Raw genomic sequence first — 23,492 nt, 5'->3', positions numbered from 1 at the left:
ATCTCAAATTAGCTGTCTCATACATGTCCTATGAAATATATTCTAAAGATAATACATTCGGGGTCTGTGCTACTAAATAGTCTCTCAAATGCAGTTATTTATACAGCAATGGCATGTTTGTACACAGATTACATTTGTGTTTTTTAATTTGGTTGAATATAAATTGAAAAGAAAAGGCATGACAAAAGTTTATTGCACATGTCCATGTAAAAGTACAGTATAATAATATGGATCTCATTGCTATGGAAACAAGTCTTCCACAATCTGGGGTGTTATCTCACACGATGAGTTGCTAAACAAACAATATGACAGAAAAGCAAGAAGCTGCTTAAATATTATCCATCCGTGATACAGTATCATATTTCTAAGACATAAATTCACAAAGATCAAGATGACATATTAGCAACTATCTATACCTTTAGACAGCATGTTTTCTCTTTTTTTTTTTTTTTATACAAACAATGAAACCATAGCTTTCTGTTGTGATACAGGTTCATCATTTATCATAAGCAGGATGATGCAAAGGTCATTGTACCTCTGAATGAGAGAGTTTTTGGACTTTGCACGTGAACATTCAGCACTCTTTTTCCTCTTGGGTCAGTGTGGTATCTGAGTTCACCAGCTCAACTCTGAGCTGATCCAAGGCAGCGGTTATGACTACCTGAACCACAGAGCATGCAGTCTCCAGCAGGTGGACCTCTTTCTGCTGCACATCACAGTTCTGCTTAGAATCACCATTCTTTTTAGCATTGAGGATTTCATGGAATGTGTCACAACCAGTCTTCAAAGAGTTGTTCAGTTCAATAGGGTATAAATGCACGTCATCACACATGTTACTCTCTAAATGTGAATCCTCTTTAACACTCTCATTTACAATTATGCTCGTTGGAGTGTTTTCCTCTATTGCTTTTATTCCATTATCTACAAAAGCATCCTCACAAATTGCATTTAAGTCAATGTGTTTGTTAAAAGCGTTTAATGTGAATGCCCCCCCCAATGATGGATCCTCTGCGGCAACTGTGCTTGAGGTAACACTTTCACTGAAGCCTGAATGTCTCTGCACCTCCTCTACCTCTGAAACAAGATTCACCCCGTCATTGCCGGCACAACTATAGGTCTCTATGGGATATGGGGTTGCCAGCATCTCATCTGCCTGCTTCAGTCTATTTTCAGGATATTTTTTAGCTTCCATTTTATCAGTTGTAGGGGCAGGGTTTTCGTAAGCCTTAGTTTCTTCTTTACTTGTTTCTATGGTGTCTCTGACCTCAGTGTCCTCTGACTTCATAACACTCACATCCACACTCACTGTTAGTGTCTCAGAGCAATGCCCCTTAACCTCCCTGACAAAATCTAGGGGATGTGGATTAGGATTCATGAGCTCAGTAATATCATCAGCATGTCTGTTAGCCAGGACTATAGTCTCCTCCTCAATGTATTCCTGTGTGCCTCCAATACGCTCCTGGAAGAAGGGAGAGGGCTTTTTGGTTCTGTGCCTCCAGAGATTCGCAGTCTTTTTCTTGGAGGAAATAGTACAAGGATAATGATCTTGTAGAGAAATCTCTGGTCCTAGCTGTTCTTGCTTTGTTTTTGAATGGTCGCTGGGAGCGATCATGAGCCTTTTGAAGATTCTCCAGGTTTTAACTTTGACCTTTTCATCCTTTCCTTTCATCGCAGGAGTGTCCATGCTAGAGCAATTGTTAACTTGCTTTTCACTGGCTGTTACCCCATAAACTGCAGTTGGTTGAACAGCAAAGTCTCTGGTTTGCTTGTTGAAAAATGTGATATCATGACCTTCCTTGTCTTCCTTTTCACCAGCTCTCTTCCTCCACCTTCTAATGCAGATGAGTGATGGAGAGAAACATCGCTTCCTTGTGCCTTGTTTTTCCCTCTTGTGCTTTTGGTTTGAATGGTCAGCTTTTACATCACTTTGTTCTGTGGAGAGTGACTTTGTGGTTTCCATTGTGTTTTCTAGTGTTTCCTCCTCTTTGGAATCAGTGGATTTCCGAGGGCTCTTTGTGGTAGATTCCAGTGGAACCTCTTCAAAGATTGTGTCCTGACAGCCAGGCATGGAATCTTCCTTGGTCCCTTTGCCATCCCCTGATCTCTGTCCCCAAGCGCAAGTCTTTCCCTTCCTCTCCATGTCACTGCTAGTCTTTGATTTACCAAGGAGTCGTCGTGGAGGACCTGTCAGCTTTCTCCTCAGCCCCACTCTTCCCTGAGCGTGTCCAATCGAAGCCTCTTTGACTGACATGGTTGATTTATTATCAGACCAGCTCTTCAGTTATTTATCTTCCAGAGGAAGTTGGATGTGTCAAAACATTACTCAACCATGACACCAGAGGAGAAAATCCTTGAAGACCCTCTGGCAGGATATCAGCCCTATGAATAAAACGCACACATTGATGAATTGTTCGAAAGTGTGAAGATTTGCGCAATCAATAACGTTTTCCTGGTGCAAAAGTAGTAAGCGTGTTTTGAGGTATACATATCAGATACAGGAGTCTCAAAGGAGATGCAACAAATGGCTTTGTTCTTATTTGCAGAAGCACAATATTCATCAATATTACAGCTTCTAACTTTAAAGGTCTTTATTGTCATGAATGAGTCACAATTATGAGACTAATTATGCCAATTAGATCATTTCAACCCAACATTAGTTGTCTATTTTTACCACATGACTCATCCATGACTCAATGAATATTGAGGTTGTTATCACATTTGCATTTATTAGGCTAATATAGAAGAGATGAAAGGTAGAAGAAGGTTACAATCAGGTAAAAGCATTGAGCAAAACAACAATAGGATTTTCTCTCAAATGATACCTTTGGAAGAAATAACTCCTCTCTTCAAATAGTTCCTAACCTAATAAATTACAATTAATTTCAATGAATGAATAATTTAACTGCATCTATTTAAATGGTGAAGTAGCAATTAAAATACAATTATTCAGAAAATATATATAATATGTATATAATCATGTTCTACTTACCATTTGTACAACTATGTAGGAAAATATTTCTTAATTTCCCAATGCCATTAGATACATGGTGGCACAATACCTGTAGACGTCCTGACAAGCCGCAGTCCGCGTGCAAGTGTCCGACAGAGCTCTCTCAGAGAGCAAGCAGTATGTTTCATTTACATGTTTCAAAGCAGCAGCATCCTACCCGGTTTCCATAGTGACGCATTGATTGGATTGTAGCACGATGCCCTGCCCACTATCACTACAACGTACAGTGCCTTCAGAAAGTATTCACACCCTTTGACTTTTTCACATACATTTTTTTACAACCTGAATTCAAAATGTATTAAATTGAGATGTTTTTCCGTCTGGCCTACACGCAATACCCCATAATGTCAAAGTGGATATTTTTGTTGTTGACATTTTTACAAATGTATTAAAAATGAGGAGCTGAAATGTCTTGAGTCAATAAGTACTCAACTCCTTTGTTATGGCAAACCTAAATCAGTTCAGGAGTAAACATTTGCTTAACATATGTTGCATGGACTCACTCTGTGTGCAATAATAGTGTTTAACATGCTCTTTTAATGACTGCCTGATTTCTGGACCCCACACATACAATTACCGGTAAGGTCCCTCAGTCATGCAGTGAATTTCAAACACAGATTCAACCAAAGCAGACATTGATGATCCCTTTGAGCATGGTGAAGTTATTAATTACACTTTGGATGGTGTATCTATACACCCAGTCACTACAAAGATACAGGTGTCCTTCCTAACTCAGTTGCCGGAGAGGAAGGAAACCACTCAGGGATTTGACCATAAGGCCAATGGTGACTTTAAAACGGTTACAGAGTTTAATGGCTGTGATAGGAGAAAACTGAGGATGGATCAACAACGTTGTAGTTACTCCACAATACTAACCTAATTGACAGAGTGAAAATATTACAAAACATGCATCCTGTTTGCAACAAGGCACTAAAGTAATACTGCAAGAAATGTGGCAAAGCGATTAACTTTTTTTCCTGATTACAAAGTGTTATGTTTGGGAGAAATCCATTACATAACATTACTGAGTACCACTCTCCATATTTTCAAGTGGTTGCATAATATTATGGGTATGCTTGTAATCTTTAAGGACTAGGGAGTTTATCAGGATAAAAAATAAAAGGAATGGAGCTAAGCACATGCAAAATACCAGAAAATGGTCGTCTAGCAATGATCAACAATCAATTTGAAAGAGCTTGAATCATTTTGAAAATAATAATGGCCAAATGTTGCACAATCCAGGTGTAGAAAGCTCTTAAGAGACTTACCCAGAAAGACACACAGCTGTAATCACCACCTAAAGTGCAACAAATTGTTGACTCTGGTGTGAATACTTACAGAAATCCCATTTACATATTTCATTTTCAATAAATTTGCAAACATTTCTAAAAGCAAGTTTTCACTTTTGCCATTATGGATTGTGTGTAGATGGGTGAGAAAAATCCATTTTGAATTCAGCCTGTAACACAATATGTGGAATAAGTCAAGGGACATGAATACGTTCTGATGGCACTGTATTTGTGAATTTCTGTTTTCAATTGACACAATTGTCACCAATATATAATTATGCACCAAGGCCACCCCCCTCAATTCTGATTGATACTACAATCAGTGTAGACAGATAAATACCTGTCTCAATAACAGGGACAAAGAGGGTAAAGATTGCAGCCAATACAATAACGTTTTGTGAATAGTTAAGATTACAGTACTGTTTGTTTTTCCTGCTCTTCTCTAAATTAGCTGCACAGCCATGCTACCTGGCTCTGATTCTGCATGTAGTTGTGCTGCTAGGCAGATGGCAGCCCCAGCAGGTGGTCCATGTCAGACTCAGCTCTATAATAATTGTAGCTCCTCTGGTCACCAGTCACAAAGCTTAATGCACACACCAACCTCCTCAGTGGGGAAATCCACTCTAGAAAAAATATCACACCTGTGTTATTTATTAAAAACCCAAAAATTCCAATGAACAGAGACATTTTCCATTTTAAATGTGTTTTCTTCTCCATTTAATAATTATTTTCTGATATGTGTCATATTGATTTTAAGCAACATGCTCAAATTTCACAGAATCAATTAGTGTACAGTACTTTAACAGTATTTGACATTGTTTCTATTTTATATTGTAATATAGAATGACCAAAGGAAACATTAAGAGAGGCACAATTAGGACAAATCTTTAAACAACAAGGATGGTCAATGTCAGAAGTTTTTATAATGCAGCAATGTCCGAATTTGTTCTGCTTAATTTTCAACTCTGTTTTGAATCTTTACCAGTCCATAGCAGTAGACAGAGTCTGATTTACACACAAATAACCACCCGATTCATGATCTGAGACTTCCCTCTCCCTAGGGTCTCCTTGCCATGCACAGTATTATCAGACACAACACTGTACTTCTGGAGGGATAAGATACAGTAGCTTCTGGGAAGGTTTGTTTATTTTTAGAGGTGATTATTGAAGGAATGTTAAGTAGGTCATTTCTCCCTGCTAGAATACTAATACAGAGTTAGTCTCGAGGGAAGTCTGTTGACAGAATTTCACCAACAAAAATTAAGTCTGGCCTTAAGTCTCTTTTTTTTCTTGAACCTTCAAGGATGAAGTTGACAACGAAAGGCCCATGTCCTTGAGTAGAATGTTGGTGTAAAGCTCCACCTTGTGCTGGGCATCTGGCAGCAGTAGATCTTCTGAGCAATGATCCGGATCTTCTCCACAATGGACAGCTAAAAGTGATTCAGACAGACAAACACACACATATGCATGACATATGAGTACCATAAAACTGGTTCAGGTCATCTACACGGATTCGTCAACATGTTTCAATTTAGTGCATTTGCAACAGTACCAACCCACTGGGCACACCACGTCATTTTAACGTGGACAATTGGGTAATATTTGGTTGAGACGTTGGTCAATGAGTAAGTTGAATTTCCAGTGTGTTATCACTATGCTTTAAACCATATAAAAGCACAACCAAATTCCAATCGAAAAACAAAGTCCAATTTTTGGTTTAGTTGTCACACATGCTGTTCCAGATTCTGCACAGTACAACAGCAACAGCAATTGTGAAGATCTCCACAGACCTGAGACGACCCATGCATGATATCTTGAACATGCATGCTTAATATGATTACATAAGAACAAATGTATAGTCACATTAACCTCAATGTGGCCATGGATGTGCTACTCATTTTAAGGTTGAATGTTACATTAGTTTGTAAGATAGCCTTAACATTAGGCTATTTACTATATTTCATGTAAAAGTCATATTGACTTGTGTTTGGTTGACAACACAACCAAATATCAACATTTAAAGGATATGCATCTACTGCTTGTATAGTTCCATCTGAGCCACTGGCTTAATCCCATCATTTTATTATTTATTTTTGGTTGAGTTGGAGCTGTGGATCCAGCATATCATTTGTTAACAAGTTAATAGGCTATATATTTTACACGACACAAGCAGGTGTGCTGCTCGTCGAACTTCTCAAAATCATGGGCATTAATATGGAGTTGGTCCCCCCTTTGCTACAATAACAGTCTCTACTCTTCTGGGAAGGCTTTCCACTAGATGTTGGAACATTGCTGTGGGGACTTGCTTCCATTCAGCCACATGAGCATTATTGAGGTTGGGCACTAATGTTGGGTGACTAGGCCTGGCTCACAGTCGGGATTCCAATTCATCCCAAAAGGGGTCGATGGGGTTGAGGTCAGGGCTCTGTGCAGGCCAGTCAAGTTTTTCCACACAGATCTCGACAAACCATTTCTGTATGGACCTCGCTTTGTGCACGGGGGCATTGTCATGCTGAAACAGGAAAGGGCCTTCCCCAAACTGTTGCCACAAAGTTGGAAGCACCGAATCGTCTAGAATGTAATTGTATACTGTAGCGTTAAGATTTCCCTTCACTGGAACTAAGGGGCCTAGCCCGAACCATGAAAAACAGCCCCAGACCATCATTCCTCCTCCATCAAACTTTACAGTTGACACTATGCAGTCGGGCAGGTAGTGTTTTCCTGGCATCCGCCAAACCCAGATTTGTCCATCGGACTGCCAGATGGTCAAGCGGGATTCATCACTCCAGAGAAGGCATTTCCACTGCTCCAGAGTCCAATGGCGACGAGCTTTACACCACCCCAGCCACAACGGTTGTCATTGCGCATGGTTATCCTAGGCTTGTGTGCGGCTGCTCGGCCATGGAAACCCATTTCATGAAGCTCCCAGCGAACAGTTCTTGTGCTGACATTGCTTCCAGAGGCAGTTTGGAACTCGGGATTGAGTGTTGCAACCGAGGACTTTCACGTCCTACATGCCTCAGTTCTCGGCGGTCCCGTTCTGTGAGCTTGTGTGGCTCACCACTTCGAGGCTGAGTCGGCAAATTCTCCTAGATGTTTCGACTTCACAATACCAGCACTTACAAGCAGACATTTTACAAACTGACTTGTTGGAAAGATCGCATCCTATGACGGTGCCAAATTAAAAGATACTGAGCTCTTCAGTACAGGCCATTCTACTGCCAATGTTTGTCTATGGAGGTTGCATAGTGTGCTCAATTTTATACACCTGTCAGCATTGGGTATGGCTGAAATAGCCAAATCCTCTAATTTGAAGGGGTGTCCACATACTTTTGTATATATAGTGTATTTCAAAAGTGATATTGAATTGTGTTTGGTTGTCAATGCAACTAAATATCAACATTTGAAGGAGATTTATATTGTGCTTGGCTAATTCCATCTGTGCTACTGACTAGTCTTCAATTTCAGTTTGTCTACAAAGTAATAATTTATATGTTGGATTCACATCTCCATCTCAACCAAAAATCTAAGTTAAAGAATAGGACTAAATCAAATAAAACTTTATTTAAAATGCATTTAAAGTTTGATTTGATGTAGTCCTATTGTTTAACTTTCGTGAATCCAACATATCAATTATTCATTTGCAAACTAACTGGAATTAAAGCCAGACTAAGGCAGTGGCACAGATAGGCAGGGCAGCATCTTTTGCATGGATAGTTCTATCTTTTTTTTCTGATAGTGGATATAACGGTGAAGATCTGACGTTTTAAAGGTACAAATTCAACATATTTTATACAAGGTTTTTCCCTATGTTGAAATTTGGTTACCATGACATAATCCTGTGGTTTAAATTTCACCCTCAACAGTTTACGTCGATTATTTTTTTCAAATTCAATGTATTTTCCACATAGATTCCACTTTACAGTACATTGACAAATGATGTTGAAATAACATTGATTCAACCAATTTGTGCCCAGTGGGAAGCCATTGCATAGCCTATATCAAGAATCAACCAATATTCCACTGCTCCTCTCCTCTGATTCCCCTTGTGCTCTCAGTCAGTCGCATGGGCAGTCACCAATCACCAGAGGGGCGTACAGCAGCAGTCCTGCTCCTGTCTCTGACAGATCCACTGTAGAGCCATTTCACATTTCGACTAACCTCGACTCAGGGGTCACAGGCACATCTCTCCTCACCTGTCAGTCGCACATTGACTGATGGGGTGACATGGGGTTGATGTATGGATACTCTGTGATGAAAACAGTCATTGGAGGACAAGAAGTGAATCAGTGATTTAATCTATGGACATGACACAAGACTGATAGTGAGATGGTATGAATGGAAGTCCAGCCAGTGAACAGTCAAGATGAGAAAAACCTTTACCACCTGAGCAGGATGAAATCAATGCACCTATGTCATAAAGTGAAAACCAAGGTCTTTCAGTAAGGTCCAACGCTCGCTTTACCTCTACATCATAGAGAAACTTGAAGTCGCTGGGGGCCTCAGAAGCCCTCTGCACAGCCTGTCCCAGGGCCACAGCACCAGCACCCCTTCAGCCCATTGAGAGCAGCGCACCGCATCAAAGGCTCCCACTGCCTTGGCCAGGCTACAGATCAGGTCCAGCTCTGATTTCAGTGTCTGTCCTGCAGTCAGGGTCACAAAGGTCAGAGGTCAAAGCACTAATACACAGGACAATAGGGGTAAAATAGTTTCAGATGCTCACCATGACTAGGACTTACTTGAAAGCGTTGACGGCCACCACCACTGGCACTCCAAAGTGTGTGGCATTTTCCACCTGTTTCCTCATGTTACTGCAGCCATTCCCAAGATGCTCAAGGTTCTACCCAAGAACACACAATGGGTCTTGTTGATATATAGCCATTACATAACATATTGTGTATACTGTGCCTTTGTAGAGACACCCCAGTGACCTTGACGAGCAAGTTAAGTGCAGCCATTTTCTACTCGCATCAATGATCACAAGTAAGCAGTATGCACTGGTCCATGTAAATGAAGGGAGCTTGTGACCTGGACCTAATTGCACTCCATAATGGCTGGGCCTGGGTAATTCAGATCAACTAATAGCATCAGATGATAATTAAACCAGGTCACAAGACAGAGCAAATACCACGCTCATGCCCTTGATGCCTTCTAATGAATGATTGAGTCTTTAGTGCAGAGGATGGGTAATATGTCATTAACAAAACATTTTCATAAAGGGGAAGTGACACATTTAGGATGGATGCCCTTTCATTGATGTGATGAGGTGTGAAGGGGGAGGGGCTGAAGTTAAGACAGTGGGGGTGAGGGGCGAAGTAGTGTCTTACCTCTTCCACATTCTTTGGGCAGGGGCAGTCCAGCAGTAACCTGCAGCAAGGGAGAAGTCCAGTCAAAAAGCCACCAAACTAGCATAAGCAATTATGGGATCAATCCCTACCCAATGACATGAAACTTAGTAGTGTTTGTGGGGGTAGAGCTAAAGCAGCAGCATAGTGAATATGAATGAGGTCTTCCTGTGTGACCGCCAAACAGCAGGAAATGTAATTACATTCTCAGCAGTGCACCTGCATTCATTGACGCGGGATAGAACATTCCATACGAGAAGATATGTGACAATAACGTGTGAACATTCTCTAGGCTGATCTGATGATTATAATTCACTGCAGTGAGCAACCATTCTTTTTCCTTTGAGGGTAAAAACCTGTCCTTCGATAGTTCTTTCTGAAAGCTGTCCGTTGGCACCACCGTTAGGACAGAGATGGAAAGATATTCGGAGACCCCCGGTAAACTGTGCAGTCACTCACCATTGGCCCATCTCCATGCATCTCCGTGCATGGGGCGGCAGGTAGCCTAGTGGTTAGAGCGTTGGACTAGTAACCGAAAGGTTGCAAGATCGAATCCCCGAGCTGACAAAGTAAAAGAAATCAGTGGTTCTGCCCCTGAACAAGGCAGTTAGCCCACTGTTCGTTCCTAGGCCGTCATTGAAAATAAGATTTTGACTTGAACTGACTTGCCTAGTTAAATAAAGGTAAAATAAAAACAATTTATAAAACATCTTCAGGGCTCGGACAGTGTCCACCAGCACCACCACGTGAGGCCGGAGTAGCGGCATTTGATGTTGAAGAATGTCTCCATGCCGATGTAAGCACCGAACCCAGCCACCGTCGCTATCCCATGAGAGAGACAACCAACACTCACATTGCATGACTCGTTCATAGCTTTGTTTCTTGCCACGGTAGAGGCTGTGTGTTTTAGCTCCACTTACCCGCAAAGCCCTCCTGGCCGACCAGCTTCAGGGCTATCTTATCAGCCAAGATGGAGGAGTTGCCATGGGCGATGTTGGCGAAGTGTCCGGCATGGACGAACACAGGTGTTTTCTGTTGAGAGAAATGCCTCAGTCACACAGCAGCAGAACATACACAGACTGTGGCAATGTCACCACTCAGACTCACAGCAGTCAGTCTACCACTTCAAAAGCCATACCGACTAAGAATCCCTTATCTGCAGTCAACATAAGTTTAGCTAAGCAAGTTCTAGGCTTTGAAATATCTGTTGATTAGACCAAATCCTGCCTCTGTACTTCTCAAAAGAGATATAGGGGATTAGTAACTAAACTAAAAAACAGCCACAAGCAGATGCCTTCTGTCTATTCCAGACTGCGTTATCACTGCTCCGGGATAATGTAGGAAGCCTCACATCCACACTACCCTAACCAATTAAATAAATCTAAAACCCATTTTCCCACGCTGCTTTGCTTCCCTCTCCTCCAGTCGCTGGGCCAGTACAGTTCACCTCCCCCGGCTCTGTGGCCCCCACCCACCTCCAAAGTCTGCATCAGGTTGGGCTTGATGGCATCCCTCTTCAGCACAGTCTGGGCTCCGCTCACATCTTGTACAGAGTGAAAGCATAGGAAGAACCTTTCAAGCCCAGAATCAACAAGCACTCATCACGGCCTATGTATTGGTTAACAGTGAAGGAAAAAGACTAGGGTCACTGACCAGATCCTCTGTGGTGATGGGCTGCCCGCTGCGGCTGGTGGCCACCACCTTGGCCAGGTGCTGGCGCATGTCCTCCAGGCTGCTGGTGAGAGCCAGCACTGGCCACCGAGATGCTGAACTGGGCCTGGGGGAGAGGGACAGAACAGGAGTCAACATGTCAGTATTAGGTGACTAACTAATGGTAAACTAGTGTGTCCCTTCTCAGTCGGTGATTGGCCAACGGTGATCTTCATCAGGAAACGATCATTGGTATCCAACACTGAAAATGACGCAAAGACCCATAAAACATTCTACTATTTCTCATGATTTTTGATAATATGCAGTATGCACAATAACAGCTGCTTGTGTCTCCCAGACACAGTGCATCTCCAGTACCTCTGTGCCAGGTAAGAGAGTCTGGGTCCATGTCCAGGTGGGCGAAGCGGTTGATCTCCTCAGTGAGAGTGGTGGGGTCAGTCTTTTCAATGCACACTCTCTATAGGAGTCATATACACAGACACTTGCAGAGAAATTCTCTCACTAGCACAGCCAAGATGATAACGGCATTATCCAATTGTCATCCAATGAGCCGTTCTTTGTTCTGATGTTTTTACCTTCAGTCTGTTTATCTGGATGGGGAAGAACATCCGCTGACCTCCACTAAGGGGGACCAGACGGTTATATAAAGCCTGTGGGAGAGGTAATAAAAGAGAAAGATAAGAAATGGACTGACACACATTCATCAAACATGAAATACCACCTTGTGCAGTGCAATCTTTCTCAACAACAGAGGTCGAGAGAGAGTTCACCTTGTCTATTTGGGTGGCTTCGTGGAACACGCAGGCGTCAATGGCTGCCACCACCAGGTTGTTGGCAGCTGTGATGGCATGGATATCGCCAGTGAGGTGGAGGTTGAACTGGAATCAGAATTAAGCTATATGGTCAGACACAGGCGAAGACGGTGAGCTTCATGTGAGCCCCCAGAGCCTGGACCAGTCCTATGGTGGTGGTGCTTTTTCCCTCCCCAAGCGGGGTGGGGTTGATTCTAGAGATACAGGTAACATTAACACTGGTGTGAAAAGTTTCAGAGAGCATAACAGATCATCAATCTTGATAAATCAAGAGTTCTGTACCAGGCCACTGTAGTGACAAGGAGCACATTTGTACATTACACCTACAGCATGATAGAAAAATAACAGATTCAAGTCAAGAACAAAAGGTTATTGTACCCAGTACAAAATAACTAGCGACACAGACAGAGCGTACCCAGCGACCACCACGTATTTCCCATCAGGCTGTGCCCGCGGGCGTTTGAGGATGTCCAGCTGCACCTTGGCCTTGGTCTTCCCATAGAGCTCCACCTCTTCCAACAGCAGCCCCACCTCCCTGGCCATCCGGTCGATGGGCTTGAGTGCGCAGGAACGTGAGATCACGATGACACTAAGGGCCACAGTGGGGTCACACTCATTTAGTCAGCAGTAACAGCAGACAGAAAATGTTCCGCAAGCCTCTGAGGACCAGGTTTAGGGCTTTCCACCATGAACGTAGAGACTCAAGACTAGAGCCTCCTCAGTTAGTGGATGCTTGAATTATTCAGCAACAGTATGGAGGAGTATTAAAAGTATGACTAAGTGACTACGAAAGAGTGATTCCACATCAGAGAAGGTAGGCAGAGGATGAGGGAACCAACCTTGGCACAGGCAGGTTGAGCTTGATGTAGGTGATGCTCCACTTGCCTGGCTGGTGAGACTCCAGTAATCGCTTGGCACTGTGTTCTGGAGATGAAGAAAAGTTGCAAACCACACAGCCAATAAAAAGCTCTGACTACACGTTCAGCTTGGAATTTGTACATAACTCGAAGGCAATTTGCTATGGTTCTGCCTTATGGACAAAAGCTATTAATTCTAAGGGAATGTGCTCTGAGCAACCGTGGACTGCACAGTGCCATAAAAGTGAATAAAAAGAAAAATTGCTTTCCATTCATTCATGTCGTTAGAATGCAATTGCCTCAGCTCAGAGGATTACCAGACAGAGGGAAATTAGCTTCTGAAGGAACACCTTATCTACTACAAAATGCTCCAGTCTTTTTTCCATAATGGCATGCTGCGGAAACAGGTGAATAACATTGATAAGGCCACAGGACAGGGAGTTTCTCCATCACAAACAAAATGACCACCAACTTTTCCCCTGAAATGTGAATTCTCACAGGATGAATTTTGGAGGTGAAGTGTTTTGTGTAATTACTAGTAGGGGTGACACTACCTTCGAAGTAGAGGTGAAGTGTTTTGTGTAATTACTAGTAGGGGTGACACTACCTTCGAAGTAGAGGTGAAGTGTTTTGTGTAATTACTAGTAGGGGTGACACTACCTTCGAAGTAGAGGTGAAGTGTTTTGTGTAATTACTAGTAGGGGTGACACTACCTTCGAAGTAGAGGTGAAGTGTTTTGTGTAATTACTAGTAGGGTGACACTACCTTCGAAGTAGAGGTGAAGTGTTTTGTGTAATTACTAGTAGGGGTGACACTACCTTCGAAGTAGAGGTGAAGTGTTTTGTGTAATTACTAGTAGGGGTGACACTACCTTCGAAGTAGAGGTGAAATGTTTTGTGTAATTACTAGTAGGGGTGACACTACCTTCGAAGTAGAGGTGAAGTGTTTTGTGTAATTACTAGTAGGGGTGACACTACCTTCGAAGTAGAGGTGGATCGGTAAACTACACTCACGTCATGAGTAACTTTGGCTGAGATCTGAGGACTTGTATTCCAAGGCTTTAGCTTGGTGGGCTACCGTATTCTTGAGGCATACAGAGAACCCGTGTTCAGTCATGGGCTCCACTCCTCCTGGTACGAGAGTGATGAAGCCAGCCTGCTCCTTAGCAGAGGAGTATTACACATCCCCCACCTCGCGCTTCCCACTGGGCCTCGTCCCATCTTAGAAGGTCAAAACAAGCATAAGTGCCCCTAAACTTTACCCATAAATAAAAGTTGCCAGCTCCATGGAGAACTGATGACACACTAATGGTTAGCTCACATATTTGTTCTAAAAAGAAAGAATACTTGTCAAATGGGAAACCAATGGAGGGGACCATACTAACCTAGGATGTGATTAATGCCACAGTCGATGACCACCGCTCCTTTCTTTACCCAATCTCCCTTCACCATCTCTACTTTCCTGAACCCAACCACCAAGATGTCAGCTCTGCCCACCTGCAAAGAGGGGATTGGATGGATCTCCTCAAAATACTATATTAGTGTCTTTCGTGGAATGAGTCTGTCAATCTAATGTACATTAGTGCTGCTGTATATGGGATCTGTATGTGACATATTACTACCTGTATACATGATCGTGACGAGTTGGATGTAGTAATGGCCTGTATATGACATGTTATGGTTGTGAGTGTGTTCATGTTCTGAGTGAGCGTGTGACATGTTCTGGGCTTGGGTTTACCTCAGCAGCGAGGTCAGCAGTTTTTGAATGGCAGGTTGTCACGGTAGCGTGGTTCCACAGCAGCAGGTCATGCATGGGCGCACCCACAATTTTACTGCGGCCAATCACTACAGTTTTCTTCCCAGCCACTGACACACAATCATTAAATTGAGCACTTTTACATACCTCTTTTGAACTTTGAGCTGTTCTGGACTGGTTCTGACTGACATTTTGGTGTACAAAGCGATCTGAAAGTGCTTATAGTACCAGAAAGCCCCACTAGTGCCTTATAGTACCAGAAAGCCCCAACTGTCCGCTCTCCACAACCACTCTGTCAGCAGAGCAGACTTGAAGTGTCAGGTTTCACACTCTACATTTGCATAGGGAATGACGTGTCACATTTTCTGGCCTATCCAGGCAAATAATAGATTTGCTCTCCCTCTAAACTACGGAGCCCAACCTTGGAGACTGCATATGAAAGAGGAAAGTCTAGCGATTCCAGCAGTTGTGGTTTCATCTCATTATAACCACTTTCACTTGGTCACTTTGTGCATAAAGCTGAAGTTCTAACGAGTCTGCAGCAATTTGAATGGTGTCTCTGCATCACTCAGAGGAGACTTTACAGAAAATGCTCTGTCATCAGTTATATGAAATGGGGCCACATTTGTACACTAACTAAATATGATCATATTTATTTTCCAGTTCTAAGAAAAGTGAAATCTTATAAGTCATTCGTAATTTGATTGTTACTATATTTTAAAAGCTTTTCAGTCATTTCAAGTCCTATTTCCACACTTTTGTTGAAGATTTTTGTTATATTTTCACAATATTTGTAAGATGTACTTGAGCTCACCTCAAAAGTGAATTCAACTCAGCAATTTATAATTATTTCTACCAGAAAGGTGAGTTCCCGTCCTTTCTAGAACTAGGCAGCATTACTAGTTTTTGTTTATGGGCATCATGAAAAAGTATCACTTTTGGCTATGTCTATTTAGGCGGAAATCTATATTTTGCATTATCATTCAAGTCAAGTGATTCAGCTGACTGGCATTTAGTCCTATTTTCTCCACTGTACCCACCAGTCTGTCTGATGAGCTCCATGCACCTGTTAGGAGTACAGGGGATGAAACAGTCACCCAGGTCCCCACGGGACAATTTCCCTGCATTTATACTAGTCAGACTGGGAACACACAAACAGTACACTCATTATCAGCATCCGGTTTCTGATCAACAATTCTAACCACTAAGAGTTAGTCATACTTACACATACAGTGGGGTCCGAAATTATTGACACCTTTGATAAAGATGAGCAATAATGATTTTTAAAAAAATAGTTTATTCAAATACTAAGCTATATTATATGCTCAAAAACATTCTGGAAATTATATAATTTTATACTAATACAATTGCTCAGAGAAAGAGCTTTTGTTTAATAAGTCATATTTTTTCTAAAACAAAGTAGGGGGTCGAAATTATTGACACCCTTAAAGATTCTTAGAAATAAAAAGTCAAAAGTTTAGTATTTGGTCCCATATTCACAACATGCTTCTGATGCTACAAACTTGTTGGATGCATTTGTAGTTCATTTTGGAGTAATTTTTATTCTAAATAAGAATAGAATATGTTTTTATTTGACCTTTTATTTAACTAGGCAAGTCAGTTAATTAAGAACAAATTCTTATTTTCAATGACGACCTGTCATTCTGCCTATTTCAGTGGCAGAATGACAGATTTGTACCTTGTCAGCTCGGGAATTTGAACTTGCAACCTTCCTGTTACTAGCTCAACGCTCTAACCACTAGGCTCCCCTGCTACCCCAGGGTAGCCTAGTGGTTCTAAACACTACTATATTAATGTGGATCCTATCATGATCATGGATAATCCTGAATGAGTCGTGAATAATGATGTGTGAGAAAGTTAGAGGTCAAAGATCATACCCCCGTTATTGGTAATGGTGAGAGGTTAGCATATCTTGGGGGTACTCATCATTATTCACGATTACTCATCATTATTCACATTAAACAAAATCTTTCTCTGAGCAATTGTGTTAGTATAAAATTATATAATTCCCCCATTTTTTTGCAGCTTTAAGGGAATATTGAGAAAACATCCTGGGTGAAGCTGCTACTACAGAACAATAATGTTTCATTCTATTGTTAATGTCGGCGTATTCCCAACCTTGATACAGCATTTTTTTAATTGAATGACATTTTTGTTAAATTTAACTAGGCAAGTCAGTTAAGAACAAATTGTTATTTACAATGACGGCCAAACCCGGACGACGCTGGGCCAATTGTGTGCCGCCCTATGGGACTCCCAATCACGGGCGGATGTGATACAGCCTGGTTTTGAACCAGGGACTGTAGTGACTTCTCTGTAGTGACTTCATTTCACTTGAATGGGCAGGGGCGCAGCCATCGGTGGGTCTGGGGGGGGCATAGGCCCACCCGCTTGGGCGCCAGGCCCACCTACTGGGGAGCCAGGGCCAGCCAATCAGAATGAGTTTTTCCCCACAAAAAGGCTTTATTACAGACAGAAATACAACTCTGTTTCATCAGCTGTCTGGGTGCCTCGTCTCAGATGATCCCACAGGAAAAGAACCTGGATGTGGAGGTCCTGGGTTGGTGTGGTTACATGTGGTCTGCGGTTGTGAGGCCGGTTGGATGTACTGCCAAATTCTCTAAAACATGAGGCGGCTTATGGTAGAGAAATTAACATTCAATTCACTGGCAATAGTTTTGGTGACATTCCTGCAGTCAGCATGAGAATTGCATGCTCCCTCAACTTCAGTCATCTGTGGCATTGTGTGACAAAACCGGAGATTGTAGATTGGTCTTATTGTCCCCAGCACAAGATGCACCTGTGTAATTATCATGCTGTTTAATCATGCCACATCTGTCGGGTGGATGGACTTTCTTGGCAAAAGAGAAATGCTCACTTACAGAGATGTAAACAAATTGATGCACAAACTTTGAGAGAAGCTTTTCATGCGTATGGAACATTTCTGGGATCTTTTATACCAGCTCATGAAACATGGGACTAACACACATGTTGCATTTATATTTTTGTTCAGTATAGATTTTGTTCTTGAGCGGATGCTCAAGGTTTAGTAATATTTGACTAAACCTAGCTTACATTTGTATACGGTCAGACATACAATATCTCTCTCTATTACAGTGCATTAGGAAAGTATTCAGATCCCTTAACTTTTTCCACATTTTATTACGTTACAGCCTTATTCTGAAATTGATTACATTTATTTTGTTCCTCAATCTACACACAATACCCCATAATCACAAAGCAAAAACAGCTGTTTTTTTTTTTAGAAACTTTAGCTAATTTATTAAACAGAAATACCTTATTTACATATTCAGTATTCAGACCCTTTGCTATGAGACTCGAAATTGAGCTTAGGTGCATCCTGTTTCCATTGATCATCCTTGATGTTTCTACAACTTGGGAGTCCACCTGTGGTAAATTAAATTGATTGGACATGATTTGGAAAGGCACACACCTGTCTATATAAGGTCCCAAAGTTGACAGTGCATGTCAGAGCAAAAACCAAGCCGTGAGGTTGAAGGAATTGTCCGTAAAGCTCCGAGACAGGATTGTGTCAAGGGCACAAATCTGGGAAAGGGTACCAAAAATGTTCTGCAGCATTGAAGGTCCCCAAGAACACAGTGGCCTCCATCATTCTTAAATGGAAGAAGTTTGGAACCACCAAGACCTTTCCTAGAGCTGGCCCACAGGCTGGGAAGACTGAGCAATCGGGGGAGAAGGGCCTTGGTCAGTGAGGTGACAAAGAACCCGATGGTCACTTTGACAGAGCTCCAGAGTTCCTCTGTGGAGATGGGAGATCCTTCCAGAAGGACAACCATCTCTGCAGCACTCCATCAATCAGGCCTTTATGCTAGAGTAGCCGACGGAAGCCACTCCTCAGTAAAAGTCACAGGACAGCCCGCTTGTTTACCAAAAGGCACCTAAAGGTGGCCTGAATGCCAAGTGTCACATCTGGAGGAAACCTTGCACCATCCCTTCGGTGAAGCATGGTGGTGGCAGCATCATGCTGTGAGGATGTTTTTCAGAGGAAGGGACTGGGAGACTAGTCAGGACTGAGTGAAAGATAAATGGAGCAAAGTACAGAGAGATTCTTGATGAAATCCTGAGCGCCATGGAGCAGATTCTCAGACTGGGGTGAAGGTTCACCTTCCAACAGGACAATGACCCTTAGCACACAGCCAAGAGAACGCAGGAGTGGCTTCGGGACAAGTCTCTGAATGTCCTTGAGCAGCCCAGCCAGAGCCCGGACTTGAACCCGATCGAACATCTCTGGAGAGACCTGAAAATAGCTGTGCAGCGACGCTCCCCATTCAACCTGACAGAGCTTGAGACAATCTGCAGAGAATAATGGGAGAAACTCCCCAAATACAGGTGTGCCACGCTTGTGGCGTCATTATACTTCACAAATTCAACTAGAATGCTTCGAGAATGGCAAAGATGTGGATGTGAAATCTCCATGATTGTCGGAGTGTCACAAAATAAAATGAAAACCGTTTTTGAGAGTTTATCACAGTTTGATTGACAGTAAACTGGTCACACACAACATGACAAACATGTTGAAACATCTTAGTGCTTTCCCATCCACATCCTTCTCTGGGGCCGCAGCGTTAGTCACCTTCTCAGTATCTATTTTGTGGATGGAGTCTAGAGGCAGCTGCACGATGAGGCCATGGATAGCAGAGTTCTCATTCACCTCCGTAATGCTGTGCAGAACCTAGAGATGTGGGGTGTGTAAAAGAGAGAGGAAGGGAAAGAAATCAAAAGAAAGGGAATGACTGAGACAAAGAGAGCGACAGAAAGTGGCCTGCAGGGACCACTAGGAAGAAACGCTATGCAAGCTGTGAAGTCAACCCCCTCAGGATCCCTCCTCACCTCATCCTCTGTGGCAGTCCTCGGGACCTTAGGTGTGTGGCATTTATTCCAGTCTACAATAGGCACAAGAAAAACAGAGTTTATGAAGTGAACAGGGAACAACGTGGAACATGTATCAAACATAAATAATCACGTCAAACTGTTATTTACCTGGGCTGCTGCCTTCAGCTTCATGCTGATGTAGAGGCTTGAATCATCTCAGTCCCCCACCTGAAAAGTACACAGCACATTGGAGCAAATAGGTAGTCTTCATTTGTTGCAATAATGATTGAATAACCAATGTCAGTTATTATGTACATTACGTTTCATAATTCAGCTATATAAGTATAAGAATGGAATAAATTCTCCTCTCCACTCTGAGCGAGTGGTTCTGAATCTGCCTGAGGAAAGATATGACCCCCAGGCTTTATTCTGTATCCCTTTTAGCACACAACACAAATTCGTTACCATCTCAAGTACACTCAAATGATACAAATACTACCCATAGACAATGGTAGGAAACAGGCCATAGGAAAATAGGCTACATGGACAGAATGAAGATTTGAACTGCAGCCCTAAACACAAACTCTTGCTCTTACCTGTAACACAACCAGAACTGGTCGAAAGTTAGGGTCCTGAGACTTCATCTGCTCCACATTCTTCTTCAGCCTCTCCCTCACCTGGCTGTGGACATAAGACAAGCTACAGTCTCACAAAGAGAAAGCAGGGGGACCATTACTCGGGGGTAGAACCTGGATGGTCTTACAGGGACGTGGTGTTCCCACACACCACTGAAGCCCTGGACCTCCATCTTCCAACTGTCCACAGCACAACTCAGATCTTTGGAGGAGGTGAGGTGCAGCATGATTACCAGCTGAGGGACAACTCCAGGAGTATGGCAAAGAGCAACCCCTGGAGTGCAATGCTAGGAAAGAGCCCTTATAGCGCTAAGAGACTCAGACCACAGGCAACCTTGGGTGTAATAGCTGGTTATTTTGGCATGGGAGAGGACAGCAATATATGATATGTGACAGAGAAAGTCTTGCTAAGGAATTGGACTGTTGCACGATGTCCATGTAAATTCACCAGCCCAGCCAAATGAAGGCCTCTTAAGAGAGGGGCATCTCAGAAATGTCTTATCTTAGGCCCTTTTCTATCAACTAAACAGTTATTAGAGAGAGAGAGCGAGAGATGTTAGGGTCGTCATCATCTCATCCTGGCTTGGCGGTACTCACATGAAAAAGGAATGGGTCAATGGCACATTCTATTACATAATAATTAGCTCCCGAGTGACGCGGTGGTCTAAGGCACTGCATCTCATTGCAAGAGATGTCACTACAGCCCCTGGTTCAAATCCAGGCTGTATCACATCCGCCCGTGATTGGGAGTCCCATAGGGTGGCACACAATTGGCCCAGCGTCGTCCGGGTTTGGCCGTCATTGTAAATAACAATTTGTTCTTAACTGACTTGCCTAGTTAAATTTAACAAAAATGTCATTCAATTAAAAAAAATACTGTATCAAGGTTGGGAACACGCCGACATTAACAATAGAATGAAACATTATTGTTCTGTAGTAGCAGCTTCACCCAGGATGTTTTCTCAATATTCCCTTAAAGCTGCAAAAGATTTTGTGACATTGTTCCCATCCACTTTGACATGAGACTAAGAGGAAAACTATGAGTGACATTTGACGTCCTCAGGTTCAAAATAAAAATGTAAGCCAAGTGGTTCATGCAGTAAATTATTAGCTACACACTAACAAGTGCATACTGTTGATACCAGAATAAAGGATGTATGGAATTCTCAGGAACACGTAGCTCAGAATCTGTTCCAACCTTGTTTGTGGTTTGCAAAGTTTTGGGTAGAGATTCTACAGAACATTATGAATAGAACGAGGTTGCCAAGTCATGCTTGATGCATGTGGCTGTTGTTCACCATGTACAATGTCTGCAGAATGCAACAGAACGTAGAGATATGTGAGAAAACCAAACTGCTACGAGGAAGCTATGTCAAAGGTTTACACAAAATCAACATCATTGTGCTTTCTAAACCCTCTGCACAAGAGCTGTGTGCTAGTCGAGCAAAGTTACAAAAATGTGCGTGATACACTTGCTGTGGTCGCCCAGCAGCAGCACCATTTTGATCCAACAGACATGGTCAGAAACATTACAGAAACGGACAGTAAATCTCTTACGCAGAAATGTCTTATCCACTGATGATTTGGGCTGGCATTGTTGGCTGAAAGAAAGTTCGTCCCGAGACAATTCAATTCAAGGGGCTTTATTGAACTTGTTCTCAACTAGCCTACCTGGTTAAATAAAAGTGAAAAAAAATTAATAAATTGGCATGGGAAACTTAGTGGGGCAAAAAAGTATTTAGTCAGCCACCAATTGTGCAAGTACTCCCACTTAAAAAGATGAGAGGCCTGTAATTTTCATCATAGGTACACTTCAACTATGACAGACAAAATGAGAAAAAAATCTACAAAATCACATTGTAGGATTTTTTATGAATTTATTTGCAAATTATGGTGGAAATTAAGTATTTGGTCACCTACAAACAAGCAAGATTTCTGGCTCTCACAGACCTGTAACTTCTTCTTTAAGAGGCTCCTCTGTCCTCCACTCGTTACATGTATTAATGGCACCTGTTTGAACTTGTTATCAGTATAAAAGACACCTGTCCACAACCTCAAACAGTCACACTCCAAACTCCACTATGGCCAAGACCAAAGAGCTGTCAAAGGACACCAGAAACAAAATTGTAGACCTGCACCAGGCTGGGAAGACTGAATCTGCAATAGGTAAGCAGCTTGGTTTGAAGAAATCAACTGTGGGAGCAATTATTAGGAAATGGAAGACATACAAGACCACTGATAATCTCCCTCAATCTGGGGCTCCACGCAAGATCTCACCCCGTGGGGACAAAATGATCACAAGAACGGTGAAAAAAAATCCCTGAAGCACACGGGGGGACCTAGTGAATGACCTGCTGGGACCAAAGTAACAAAGCCTACCATCAGTAACACACTACGCCGCCAGGGACTCAAATCCTGCAGTGCCAGACGTGTCCCCCTGCTTAAGCCAGTACATGTCCAGGCCTGTCTAAAGTTTGCTAGAGAGCATTTATATGATCCAGAAGAAGATTGGGAGAATGTCATATGGTCAGATGAAACCAAAATAGAACTTTTTGGTAAACTCAACTCGTCGTGTTTGGAGGACAAAGAATGCTGAGTTGCATCCAAAGAACACCATACCTACTATGAAGCATGGGGGTGGAAACATCATGCTTTGGGGCTGTTTTTCTGCAAAGGGACCAGGATGACTGTAAAGGAAAGAATGAATGGGGCCATGTATCGTGAGATTTTGAGTGAAAACCTCCTTCCATCAGCAAGGGCATTGAAGATGAAACATGGCTGGGTCTTTCAGCATGACAATGATCCCAAACACACCGCCCGGGCAACGAAGGAGTGGCTTCGTAAGAAGCATTTCAAGGTCCTGGAGTGGCCTGGCCAGTCTCCAGATCTCAACCCCATAGAAAATCTTTGGAGGGAGTTGAAAGTCTGTGTTGTCCAGCAACAGCCCCAAAACATCACTGCTCTAGAGGAGATCTGCATAGAGGAATGGGCCAAAATACCAGCAACAGTGTGTGAAAACCTTGTGAAGACTGACAAACGTTTGACCTCTGTATTTGTCAACAAAGGGTATATAACAATGTATTGAGATAACCTTTTTGTTATTGACCAAATGCTTATTTTCCACCATAATTTGCAAATAAATTCATTAAAAATCCTACAATGTGATTTTCTGGATTTTTTTCCCTCGTTTTGTCTGTCACAGTTGAAGTGTACCTATGATGAAAATTACAGGCCTCTCATCTT

General features: G+C 42.4%; 1 pseudogene; it reads right to left on the bottom strand.

The window, feature by feature from the left end:
• Positions 1-574: 574 nt before the first annotated feature.
• LOC115138793 (C-1-tetrahydrofolate synthase, cytoplasmic-like) lies at positions 575-21,844 on the bottom strand (annotated as a pseudogene).
• Positions 21,845-23,492: the final 1,648 nt, after the last annotated feature.

This window comes from Oncorhynchus nerka, linkage group LG12, assembly GCF_034236695.1.
Source record: "Oncorhynchus nerka isolate Pitt River linkage group LG12, Oner_Uvic_2.0, whole genome shotgun sequence".
Classification (NCBI taxonomy): Eukaryota; Metazoa; Chordata; class Actinopteri; order Salmoniformes; family Salmonidae; genus Oncorhynchus; species Oncorhynchus nerka.
The sequence above is the reverse complement of the archived record's forward strand: the minus strand, read 5'-3'. Positions and strand labels throughout refer to the sequence as shown.